Below are 12,215 nucleotides of genomic sequence, written 5' to 3' on the forward strand. Positions count from 1 at the left end.
AGCAAGGGATTTAGACCTCCAGTTCAAGTTGTGGAGGCTCACGTCCTTACCTATGGAGGATGTATTCATTTCCTGGTGACAGCTAAAATAACAGTTATGCAAACATTGGGCTGAGGCTGGTCCCTACTCAGGCTCCTTTGCCCTCACCTACATGACCTGACAGGACTAGCCAGTGTGGTCCTATACCATTAGGGATACTTAACTCAATGGACCATCTGATCTTTCAAACAAAATGGCTGTTGTCAACAAGTGAGAATCCCTAGTGTGTTTTGTTACATATGACACCAAAACTGTCTTCTCTTCCTGTTTTTATGGGTGGCAGGAATTCCTTCTGCTTCCTTCTGGTCAGTGCTAGGGCACCTTTCTTAACCTGGCATTAAAGATTCCTGCATGGTGAGCTGAGGCTAGAAAGAAAAAATAAACCCTGAAGGTGTCAGCATGTCTGCAGTTCAGAAATAAGCCATAGAACAGCCAGTATTATAATAGTAACCTTTATAAATGCTAGTGCCTTTCATTTTGGACAGAGTTAGAGGGAGGAGCTCTTTAGGTACTTTGGAAGCTGAAGATAGGAGGGTCTGTACTTTAGGTGATCCCTGACTACTTCTTCCCAGTGACTGTGACATTTAAGAGTTAGGAGTTCACTCTGATGTAACATTACCTGAAGAAGAGCTCTGTGCAGCTCACAAACTTGTCCCTTTCACCAACAGAAGTTGATCCAATAAAAGATATTACCTCACCCACCTTGTCTCTCTCATATCTTGGGACCAGCCTGGCCACAACAACATTGCAAACCTGTTTATTGTCACTCCTGTTTTCCTATGCCTAAGTGAGGTACATTTGGTTTCATTGTGTTCAAGTCCCATCTCTCATGACAGTTGCAGATCCAATTGTAGTCATGTAAGCCCCAATCAGAGCACCATGAATTTATTCACTAACAGTAGTCTTTTATAGATGTTCACAGAATAATTATCTGATGTGGCTCTATCTTCACTTGAAAAGTTTTCAGGAAGAAACAATGAGTTTGTTGTAAAGTGCCAATTCCTAGAAATGGACAATTTTTTAAAATCTCTCTTCATCTGGAATTGAAATTGAAGTACAATATAATGGCAAATGAATGCTTCCTTGTTTACATTTTTGCCTTGTGGAAAACATGGTGTGTTTTTGTGCAGCAGCATTAAGTTGCTTTATTTGTAATTGTTTCTCTCACAGATAGCTTACTGGGGCCTGGTTTTAATTATATTTGGAAGAAAATTTAAATTGATAATCATACTGAAGTAAACACTGCCGACTCAATACTTGTCAAGGTATTGCAAAAGAATTATAGAATACATGGAAATTCACTGAACTATCAAGACAAGAAGTTAGGAAACAGCTTAGAAGCCTTTTAAACTCATCTGCTATTTCATTTAAAGAATGATTTACTGGTTAACATAAAAATTAACTAAGAGAAGAAGAAGAATACCTAGCTCTGATAAAGTGCTTCTTCATGAGTAGATCCCAAAGTGCTTTACATAGAAGGTTGGTGTCATTATCCACATTTTACAGACGAAGAAACTGAGGCACGGGGAAGTGAAGTGGCTTTCCCAAGGTCACCCAGCAGGCCGGTGGCAAAGCTGAAATGGCTTCCAGCTCTCCCAGCCTAGTGTTCTATCCACTAGGCCATACTGCTTGGAAAACTATGATCAAGAAGATACAGCAGTACAAACCAAAAGTATTTGGGCCAAACTGGTGTCCTCGGAGTTGCTATAACTTGTATGAAGAATTGTTCAGAAAAGTTAGCCATTGTTGGACAATATGGTGTGTATTTGATATCTAGTATTTGGCGGAGAAATTATTTCCTTAACAGGTAGATGCTTATTTACAACATTAAAGTTGCTACATTTCAAAAGCTGTGAAACACCCAACACCACCAGAAAAGACAATCAAACAGAAACAAAACCAAATAAATAAGTTGTGCACCATGCACTCAGGTCACTAGATTCGGTCTCTGGCAAACTGCCAAGGGGAGCAAATTCCAAAGGCTGGGGCCATCAGTTGAGAGAATCTTACTGCCAGCCCCAAGGGATTTTACCTTAAAACCTGACAGCAAGAGCTTCCTAGTTGATCTTAATTGTTGTGACTGAGGGTTTATGGTCAGAGGTTGTCTCTGATCATTTGGTCCAGGGCCATTCAAGGCTTGAAATAATTTTACAACCCCTCGGATGGCTCCAGGAAGTAAACAGAAAGCCAGTAATAGACCTGAGCAGTTGTGTTATATGCTCACAGAGGCTACAAGCTACAGACAGAGCCCTTTGGAGGCCAGTGTTGACTCCAATCTGATGTTCACCCTTGCAGTGGTAACGTGTGATACAGTGATTAAGGTAGTTAGATGGCTACGGTTTCCCTTGCAGATAGTGGTGTAAACTGATACTGTAAACATCTGATGTATTGTTATATGCCAAATCCTGGGCCGTGGGATGTGCTGGCCACCGCTTCCCGCAGCCCCCATTGGCCTGGAACAGCGGACCGTGGCCAGTGGGAGCTGCGATCGGCCGAACCTGCAGACGCTGCAGGTAAACAGTCCCGGCCCACCAGCGGATTTCCCTGATGGGCCGCGTGCCAAAGGTTGCTGATCCTTGCTGTAGATGATGAGATATAATGCATCTTTCGCAAACACAAATCACCACAGAGAGAGAATATGGCAGTTAGTGCTTAACCTGTGGGTCATTATTATTCTATATGAGATCCTTACATGACAAAATTAAATTTCACTAGTCTTAATACATTTAATTTGAGTACAGTGTGTTTCTTTCTTTCTTTCTCTTCATAGTAGTCTCCTAAATCCAGTCCACATCACTGGTGATGGGAAATCGTTCTGATGTACATAAGTGATAGTGGTGGGTCTTAGGCTAATTCCCACTGGACAGGAGTTCACATCACAGAAATTACTGCCACAATTTTTAATAAATGACGCCATGTCATTAGAAAGGGCAGGATTTGGATGAATCATGGAGCGGGAACAACCCTTTCATGTGTTCTATTAATTGTCCCTCCAGATCTGGATTTAAGTGCACAGGTAAGGCAACATGGGAAAGTGTAGACCAGTGGCTCTCAAACTTTTTTACTGGTGACCCCTTTCACATAGCAAGCTTCTGAGTGTGACCCCCCCCCTTATAAATTAAGAACACTTTTTAATATATTTAACACCATTATAAATGCTGGAGGCAAAGCGGGGTTTGGGGTGAAGGTTGACAGCTTGCGAGTCCCCATGTAATAACCTCGTGACCCCCTGGGGGGTCCCAACCCCCAGTTTCAGAACCCCTGGTGTAGACTGTCACTGCTCATGCTGTACATGTTCTGTGATAAACAGGGGACCTCAGTTTCCAGGGCTGTCCATTTGGTGCATTTCACATACACTAAATTCAGACTAAAATAAAATCTTCTTAAAGAAATACTTCTTTACCCTTTCTGCAGTCAGCCTGTGGATTTCACTGCTGTAGGAGCTCAGAGAATCAGATTTTTAAAAAGAACTTGATAATTTTTTGAAACCTTTGAAAATTAAGTTATTTTAAAAAAATGCACTGCTACACATTTTAAAAAAGGGTAACAAATTCTTATATTTCATGGCATAAATGGACCAGTGCATGAGTCACTCTTACGTGCACGCATATACCATGTGGCATTGCACAACTGGCTATGTACATTATGGGTGGGAGCAGGGTTTATCTTCTTCTGCATCAGAGGCAGGCTAACGATTCAGTATTCCCGTTGTCCTAGATGCCTAGGACATGTATGCATTTTACTCATTCTCAAAGTCCATAGTAAAGAAACCTTGTGGTTTTAGAGTGTGAGCAATTTTTTTTTAATAAGCATGTCTGTCTTTTCCAAAGATTACTGTTATTTTATGGTTTCAGAGTATGGTTTTTATCACTTACCGGCTCTTTGAGCTCTGGTCCAAGTGAAAAATTCTCTAAGTTATATCTGTTATTTTATCAGATCATTTATTTTTTTCAACTACATTTCAAAGTTAGCTGAGCTTTCAGAGCTTGTAATAGATGGTATAAGGCCAATTGATCATTTAAAACCCTGTATACAATTGTTAGTCACTTAGAGGATTACAACATAGAATTCACACTGTGCTTATTTACTAGTGATGTAATCAGGCAGGCTTCTGATACACTCTTGCTCACAACTGCTCACTGTGGCAGTTTTTCCAACTGTGACTGGCTAGTCATGATGTAACATTTTAATTGGTAAGTAAAACTAGCAGCATGTTCGACTGCTACTAGCTGGGGCTGTGAAGAGCAGCTTCTAATTAGACTAAAGTTGTGCCAAATATTGGCATTTTCACAGTCTGGCTTTGCAACAGCTTATTTACATCATAAAACTCTGTATAAAAACATCTTGCATCCCTCCTCCCTTGCAAACATACCTTAAGCACTTGGTGGTGATGATGCTCCCAAGTGAATGGTGCCCAGATAAGGTAGTTTGGAATACAGAGGAAACACTCAGTTCTCGCCTTAGAAATTGTATATACTGGTGTGGTTTTTTTAGAGCTTTTTCTAAAGAAGCCATTTTTTTAAAAAGATAGGTGAATACATTTCAAAGGAAATAGTATTTCTGTTTACTGGCTAATATAATAGGATGGTTCTGCACTAACGTGATTTTATATTTAAAGAACATACTGTTGTAAGTCTGCACAGAGAGAGAGTCTATATGGGCAAAGATTGTACTCAGACTCTGCTATTTACAGAAATAATTATTGTAACCTTTCTGACAAATCAGTGATCAGTGTGAAAGTGCTACACATAGCAAGGTGGCTGGAGCACAATGTTGATAGATTGGCTGTTTGGGTTTTATTCTTAGCTCTGTTACCGACCTGCTGTGTAAATCACCAGACTTCTCTGGGACTCAATTTATCAATCTGTAAAATGAAGATACCGTGATTTATGCCAGCTGAGGATCTGGCCTCGTGTATTTTCTAACAGGTACTTTTTTTTTTAGTTATATCTTTTTAACTATAGAAAAAAGTAAAATCTAGCCTAAATATTAGTTTAATACCTATTTTAAAAAACCTCAAATGCACTTAAATACAGATGGGTTCTGACTAAATCTGAAGTTGCTTAACTTCATTGAACTTGATGTGGTGAAGAGGGGAGCCAGTGGAATGATTCAGAAAGGGAGATGATATGTTTAGCAATGGAAAAGGAAGATGATCTAGCAGGTATGGATTGGAGGGGAGTGATGTGGTGTCAGGGAGGCCAGTGGGAGGAGATTGCAACAGTCAAGATGGGAGCTGAGGAGGGCCAGGACAAGAGTTTGAGCTTTCATACAGAAAGTAAAGGCCACATTCTAGAATTATTAGGGAAGAAGAAACATCAGCCTGGAAGCATGGTGTAAGAAAGAGGGAGGAGTCAAAGATGCCATCCATGTTTCAGACCTGATGGTGGTATAGCCAGTGACAGAGAGTATGAGGAGTAGAGAGAGTTTAGGAGGCGAGATCTGGAATTCAGTTTTGACCACATGGAGTCTGAGAGGACTATTGCCATTTTTAGTCACTGCATTGTTCATAACTGGCTCCTGGGATTCCAAATTTGTACAACATGGTAATAAAATAAACTCAGTTATGTGCATTAGAATTTTAGAAGAACATTCTCAATTTTGACATATAAAGTGAGTGGGTGGGCTTAAGTCATTTTGACTGAAGTTAGCCAGGATTCCAGCCCAATACACCATGCTAACACTACTTTCATTGTCTCGGTATGTTCAGGGATGTCACCAGCTTACCATACAACTTTATCACTGCACATTTCCCCATATAGTATCTTTCTGTGCTCTTATCTCCCTTGCCCATTGCCAAAAGCGACTAGCTTGGAACAAAGCTCAATCAAATCTCAAACATCATGAAAAAGGGGAAATCACAAAAGGTGGAGTTATGGCTGTAGCTGCAGCTGTGGATCCTATGGCCACAGGCTCTGGACAATCTGGAAAATTAATCAAAGTTCAGTCAAGGATGTATGATATTGCGGCTACTGCAGCAATGTCCAGTGGCACCTGGGAGCTGTTCATTTAAAAAAAAAAACAGCTCCCTGAAAAGCATCCTAATACTGACATTTGACTCCCAGTTGAAGGGTAACGTATGATAGTAGACCTAGAGAGCGCTGTGCCTTCTTCCTTCACCACTGAGTAAACTTAAAAGAGCCACATGTATTTTAGAGTTAAACAGAAATAGACAACTTGCAGCAGGTGTTTAATGTGGAATTAGAGGGGTTTCAAAGGAGTCTGTTCAATGGGAGTCAGGCACCTAACTCCCTTAGGCTCCTTTGAAAATCAGTCTGAATGTCATTGTGCTCTGGGTAAAACTCCATCAAAAACATCTTCAGCCTAACCAGTGAGAAGGGCATGTAACTGGATAGAGACTTGCTGTGGAGAGGGAAAGCAAGACCTATAGCCCTGGCGCAAGCACAAAGCCTGATCTGAAAGCAGATTGGTGTTCACTGTGTGTGGGAGCTGGTAATGCCCATCCATAATAAATATTGATTTAAAAAAATTAAAATGGCTGATAGGCTTGCCCAGTCAGGAAATTGTTGTTCGTTCTTCTCATAGTAACACTTTTCAACCAAAATTTTTCATTTTAAAAAGGAATGTTTAACGGTTTGCTACCTACATAACAAACGCTTAACCTGTAGCTAAAAGAAAACCCTCATGACTTTATGACTAAATGTTGGCAATGCTTTAGGCAGGCAAAATACTTGTCTCGTTCATTTTATCAGTCTGCCACTGAGACACCTCGTAGTCATCTGTGTAATATTCTAACACTCCCATGAAACAAAGCAAAATTGCCACCATTGGCATTGCTGGCATGTTACTCACTGGCTATTATATTCCATGCTTTAAACACGTAATAAAACCACTACCTGGTACTAAACAGAGTGAAAATCCCAGTGAAACACTGGAGGCTGTGAAAATGAATGAGGCTTCTTCCTGTGGGCAAGGTGTCTGCTGATATGAGCTATATTGATTTAGGCTTGCATCACCTTTACTGGTGCGATATCAGTGTTAAGGTTTCAGGGTACCATGCTACCCACCCTTCTTTTTTTAAAAAGAAGAACAGGAGTACTTGTGGCACCTTAGAGACTAACAAATTTATTAGAGCATAAACTTTCGTGGACTACAGCCCACTTCTTCGGATGCATACTACTGTGAGCTGTTTTCAGGTAAACTTGCAGCTTTGGGACAAGTGATTCAGACCCTGGATCTGTGTTACAGCCAGACAGGAGTGGCTGGCTCAGCAAGACAGGGTGCTGGAGTCCTGAGCTGGCAGGGAAAACAGGAGCAGGGGTAGTCTTTGCGCATCGGGTGGCACCTCCCAAGGGGGTTTCTGTGATCCAACCCGTCACTCCTGTCCTTCTTTTTTTAATTATCTGTACCTTGATTGCTCCCAGTTTTGTGACAAAGCTTCTGCCCATACTTTGGCACACCCATTAGCCCACATCTGAAGAAGTGAGGTTCTTACCCATGAAAGCTTATGCTCCCAATACTTCTGTTAGTCTTAAAGGTGCCACAGGACCCTCTGTTGCTTTTTACAGATTCAGACTAACACAGCTACCCCTCTGATACCATTAGCCCAGTGTCACACCTTTTGGCCCAGAGATATAAACATGGTTGGTGACTCTTCCTTTTATGACAATGCAGTGTCTCTGGCATTCTGTCTAGGCTGCTTTTAATTAGATACCGCAAAAAGGATCACCAAGCTAGTGTCTGTCCCAATTGTATTCCTGCCTGGTTTAGTGTAACTTAACTTACTGGTATTTTTGATAGGCCATTAGAGTTGGGAGTTTTTTTATTAATTACTAAACTCTTACTGACAGACAAATCCTGCCTGTTAAAACTTGTGTTGTAATTTGAGGATTAAATGCCGCGCCTCTGGGAAATGTCAGTATCAAAATTGATTTGTTGTAGGAGACATATGTTGTTGGAAGCTGCAACTCAACAGAGTAGATTCTTCTGTAACGCTGTTAGCAATTAAATTTTGTAAATTGTTAAGTTACAAGATTTGTGAGAAGGCAGTTCTTAAACGTGCACATTAAAGGAAAATGCATAAAACATCAATTTAGTTTCCTCTTCCTATCCTCCCAAAAAAAGTCATTGTGTAACTTCTGCTCTCCTGCCTTTTTTGAAAATACTTTTAATTTTTGATGGGCTAGTGGAGAAGAATGGAAAATGGTGTGTTTCAATTGACAGTGGAGCTGAGTAGATTTTTCAAATGAACAGTTGACTTGCTGAAAAATGCAGTTTGGTTGACCTGAAACGATTCACAGATTTGACACAAACTGGGTAAACAGTTTTTGCCACAAAAAAAAACAAAACAAAAAAACCCACCATTTTTCAGGAGTTAGGCACCATCACAACCAGCTGGAGGAATAGGTGGTATATTCCTTATACCCTTTAGTACATTGGTTATGGCATTCACCTGGGATGTGGGAAACCTGTGTTCAATTCCCTATTCTGCCTGATGTGGAGCAGGGATTTGAACTTAAGCCTCCTACACTTCAGGAGAGTACCCTATCCATTGAGCTATGGGATATCCTGTGGCAAGGCTCTCCTGATGAAATTGTTCCACTTTGTATAAAGTACTTGACTAGTCAGAGAGCGTGAGAATCACACGCTAGCCTGCCCTTTTTTTTTTTTTTTTTTTTTTTTTTCTTCTTTTCAAAACTACCAGTGAACTGAAAAATCACTGATTACCCAGCTCTAATTGATAGGACTTTTCCATATTACCCAAAGCACTATGGGTTCAAATCCTAGCCCGTCATTGGGCACCAGATCTGAATCTTCTTTAAATACCATAATGGCTAACTCACACTTACAGTATTACTTTAAATACAAATGAGTAGTGAAGATAACTAACGTACCAAACAATTGCCTGAAAATCATAGCCTTGGACGGGGTGCAAGAGTAACTGAATGTTAAACAAGCTCCCTACTTTCATCATGTTCTTGAGCCCCATATACACAAGACTTTAAAGCAAGATAGGGATCAGTTTATATGTGGTTTTAACTACAACAGCTGTGAACACAGTTTGACCAGTCACTGTGTATGTGGAGTCAAACATTAGAGGCAAAATTTTCAAACGCATGTAAAATGACTTAGGAAACCAAGTCCTATTGCCAAAAGTGATGTAGGAATTAGGAGCTTATATCTCATTGAAAGTCTTCTTAAGTGCCTAAGACACTTTTTAGAATAGGACTTGGACTCTTACATCAGTTTGGTGCTTTAGAAAATTGTATCATAAAACTAGAGATGGAGCTGAGTAAGCGAACCCTCCTTACTTTTGAGAAAGTTAGGAGCTATCTGCATACGTTGTGACACAAATGAACCCATCTCTAGTTAAAACAGTGGTTTTAAAAGTGTGTTCTCCAAGGCTAGCATGTTAGTCCTTGTCACAATGCACGCAGACTAGTCTGATTGCTAGAAACCATTGTGTTTGGAACCCTATTTAAATGTGGGTCCCTAACTGGGTTTAAAATCAAGCTGTTTGAATAAATGACTTTTTCATTTGCTAGCAGTTCACACCAAAAAAGAAATCCTTATGGGTAGAAAAAATATTTTGTTTGACCTGAAACTAAACATTTCATTTCAATTTTGAGTATTTTTTAACTTAAAAAAAATAAAGATGAAGGAAATTTTGAAACAAAATTTCTTCAAATCAAAAAATTGAAACATTTTGACTTTTTTGGAATTTTTTTGTTTGTTTTTGTGTGCCGCCCACCCCCCCCCCCCCCCAGAAATTGAACAATTCCATGGAAACAACATGAACTATTTCAGAGTCAACAAATCTGCAAAAAAAAAAATGTTACCAAAAAAAGTTTCGGCTAAAAAATTTTACCCAGCTCTTGTTTAAAGCCAAGAGCCTAAATTCTCATCAGTGCAGAAAAAAGAGCTCTTCCATTATTGGGCCTTCACTCACCTTTCACCCTCTCTTCTTCAGAATTCCAGTAGGGTGAATGTGTTTTCTGTGTTTCAAGGTTCAAAGCCCCCTCATGCCTTCTGTCCTATTCTGCCTCTTGCAGATTATTTCACTGACTTCCCCCCACCTGAAAAACAAACCCATCCCAGCCTCATTCAGACTGACCCCAGGGCATGGGTTCACAGTTTGAGAAATGGTATGCAAAAGAGCTGAGACACTTTACATAAAATGTAGCTTGAAAATTGTCGCCATTTTGTTTTGGGTAAGGTTTGTACCCCTGACATTTCACCTGTCTGCCACATTTCAGAGAAGCAGTTCAGTTTTGCTCTTCACTTGAAATTTCACAAAATCTCAAGCAAAAGTGATGCAACGGCCATCTTTGAAATGTTTCTTTTGTGTACTGTTGGTGAGGGGGGAGGGTTAGAGAGGCAGACAAATTTATTATGCAGCAGATTGTTGCTATTGATCCCTGTCACAGAAGAAACTCTCCACTGTCTATGCTCCTGTATCCTTCACTGTACAATAGTATATCTCCTCTTCACCAACTTCTTGTGTTCCCTCAGGGCTAGTCTTCACTTACCGGCTGGTCCGGAGGCATGCAATCGATGTTCTGGGATCGGTTTATCGCGTCTGGTTAAGACGCGATAAATCGATCCCGGATCGATCCCGGAAGTGCCCACAATCGGCGCCGGTACTCCAGCTCTCCGAGAGGAGTACGCGGCGTCGACGGGGGGAGACTTCCGGCCGCGTCTGGACCCCGGTAAGTCCGGACTAAGGTACTTCGAATTCAGCTACGTTATTAACGTAGCTGAATTTGCGTACCTTAGTCCGAAGTCCGGACTAAGTGGGGACCAGCCCTTAGTATTGAACCATGCTGTAGTGTGACAACTCTCTTATCTCTGTCATAGTTTCCTCACCTAAAGGTGACCCATTGCTCTGCAGACTGACCACTGGTCCTCATGGCTGTTGTGAAGTGAAATGTCTAACCCACACAACTCCCCAAGGCAACAAGTCAGCAGACCATAAAATAAGTGCCAGGATCTTTGCCACCATTTAGTTAAATAAGAGGGACACCAGGCATGTGGTGGAATTTAGGTCAAGCAGGCATGATACAAAGATCAACATCACTGTAGCAAACCCCAGCAGTAGGAATGAGAGACAGGCAGTGCTCAGATGAGCAAATAGGTGCTCATTGGAATACAAAAAGCAGCTGCAGGAGTTAGACCAGTTCTGTCCCCTCAGTGTCATCAATGCATTAGTGATTTTTTTCTATCAATAGGATGAAGCCACAAAATTCAGATCTGGCTCTTGATCTCAAACACCCACAAGTTCCAGGGTGTTGGTGTCTGGGGTTCTGTGATGGGTCTTTCTTTGTGTTGCACCTACACAGTCCCAAAAGCAGTGATGATGTCCTTAAAAAAACAACCAAACTAGAGCAAAAGCAACAGCCTTCCAGCCAGCTCCCCCATAGGAGCTCTTCTCTTTGTTATAAATAAGTAGTTGAAGCACTTTCCCTTCTGACCTACTTACTCATAAACACTCCTATGCTGCACTGGATGTACAGGCTGAGACATGGGATGGGGAAGAGGATAAGGTACAAGGGGAAATAGGCTGGAGCAGAGGCTCAAGGAGACTAGGCTGGAAAGAAAGGAGCTCCCCTTGAACCTCCATTATGCCTTGATTCCACATACCTATTATCACTGCCTTGTATTATGTGAGCACCTAAAGATCTCAATCCGCTGGGCTGGGCTTTGTGCATACAACTAGACTGCCCCTGCCTCAAAGAGCTCACAATTCAAATAGACAAGTCAAAATTGGAGAAGGGGAAAAAGGTGAAATAACTTGCCCACAGCTAAACAGTGGGTCAGTAGCAGAGCCAAGATTAGAATGAAGGTCCTAGACGACACTGCCTTATACCCCCCGCTTTTTCCCTCCACAGCTGTATCCCCTTTAATCTCTGTTCTTCAGCAGAGCTTTGCAAGGCGTTCCCCAGTTTCCATTTGTCTTCGTTGTTACATAGCTGGATAATTGCTGCACAAAAACAAGCTTGTTCATCTCACTGAAACATATGACAAAAAAACTATTATAAATGTGTTATGTGTAACATAAATATGTTAATATTATATAATTTCAATAGAAGTTGATCTCAAGATGAATATTGTAACTAGCGCCTGTGAAGGTGGGGCCAGAGCTCATTTGCTTAGACTGCAATGGGGCCAGACAGTAACAAGTTGGAGAACCACTAACCTGGTCATAGTGGATAGTT

Source organism: Chrysemys picta, chromosome 10, assembly GCF_011386835.1.
Source record: "Chrysemys picta bellii isolate R12L10 chromosome 10, ASM1138683v2, whole genome shotgun sequence".
In the NCBI taxonomy this organism is placed as follows: Eukaryota; Metazoa; Chordata; order Testudines; family Emydidae; genus Chrysemys; species Chrysemys picta.